Below are 1,756 nucleotides of genomic sequence, written 5' to 3' on the forward strand. Positions count from 1 at the left end.
AGACCTCGGTGAAGCTTCTTACATATTAGGCATTAAGATCTATAGAGATAGATCAAGACGCTTAATTGGACTTTCACAAAGCACATACCTTGACAAAATTTTGAAGAAGTTCAAAATGGATCAAGCAAAGAAAGGGTTCTTGCCTGTGTTACAAGGTGTGAAGTTGAGTAAGACTCAATGCCCGACCACTGCAGAAGGTAGAGAGAATATGAAAGATGTTCCCTATGCATCTGCCATAGGCTCTATCATGTATGCAATGCTGTGTACCAGACCTGATGTGTGCCTTGCTATAAGTTTAGCAGGGAGGTACCAAAGTAATCCAGGAGTGGATCACTGGACAGCGGTCAAGAACATCCTGAAATACCTGAAAAGGACTAAGGATATGTTTCTCGTATATGGAGGTGACAAAGAGCTCACCGTAAAAGGTTACGTTGATGCAAGCTTTGACACTGATCCGGACAATTCTAAATCGCAAACCGGATACGTGTTACATTAAACGGTGGAGCTGTCAGTTGGTGCAGTTCTAAACAAAGCGTCGTAGCGGGATCTACATGTGAAGCGGAGTACATAGCTGCTTCGGAAGCAGTGAACGAAGGAGTCTGGATGAAGGAGTTCATATCCGATCTAGGTGTTATACCTAATGCAACGGGTCCAATGAAAATCTTTTGTGACAATACTGGTGCAATTGCCTTGGCAAAGGAATCCAGATTTCACAAAAGGACCAAACACATCAAGAGACGCTTCAACTCCATCCGGGATCTAGTCCAGGTGGGAGACATAGAGATTTGCAAGATACATACGGATCTGAATGTTGCAGACCCGTTGACTAAGCCTCTTCCACGAGCAAAACATGATCAGCACCAAGGCTCCATGGGTGTTAGATTCATTACAGTGTAATCTAGATTATTGACTCTAGTGCAAGTGGGAGACTGAAGGAAATATGCCCTAGAGGCAATAATAAAGTTATTATTTATTTCCTTATAATCATGATAAATGTTTATTATTCATGCTAGAATTGTATTAACCGGAAACATAATACATGTGTGAATACATAGACAAACAAAGTGTCACTAGTATGCCTCTACTTGACTAGCTCGTTAATCAAAGATGGTTATGTTTCCTGACCATGAACAATGAGTTGTTATTTGATTAATGAGGTCACATCATTAGTTGAATGATCTGATTGACATGACCCATTCCATTAGCTTAGCACCCGATCGTTTAGTATGTTGCTATTGCTTTCTTCATGACTTATACATGTTCCTATGACTATGAGATTATGCAACTCCCGTTTACCGGAGGAACGCTTTGGGTGCTACCAAACGTCACAACGTCACTGGGTGATTATAAAGCAGCATTACAGGTGTCTCCAAAGGTAGATGTTGGGTTGGCGTATTTCGAGATTAGGATTTGTCACTCCGATTGTCGGAGAGGTATCTCTGGGCCCTCTCGGTAATGCACATCACATAAGCCTTGCAAGCATTACAACTAATGAGTTAGTTGCAAGATGATGTATTACGGAACGAGTAAAGAGACTTGCCGGTAACGAGATTGAACTAGGTATTGGATACCGACGATCGAATCTCGGGCAAGTAACATACCGATGACAAAGGGAACAACGTATGTTGTTATGCGGTCCGACCGATAAAGATCTTTGTAGAATATGTAGGAGCCAATATGGGCATCCAGGTCCCGCTATTGGTTATTGACCGGAGACATGTCTCGGTCATGTCTACATTGTTCTCGAACCCGTAGG

The sequence above is a fragment of the Triticum urartu genome, chromosome 5A, assembly GCF_056163025.1.
Source record: "Triticum urartu cultivar PI428250 chromosome 5A, HENAU_Tu73, whole genome shotgun sequence".
NCBI classification, from domain to species: domain Eukaryota; kingdom Viridiplantae; phylum Streptophyta; class Magnoliopsida; order Poales; family Poaceae; genus Triticum; species Triticum urartu.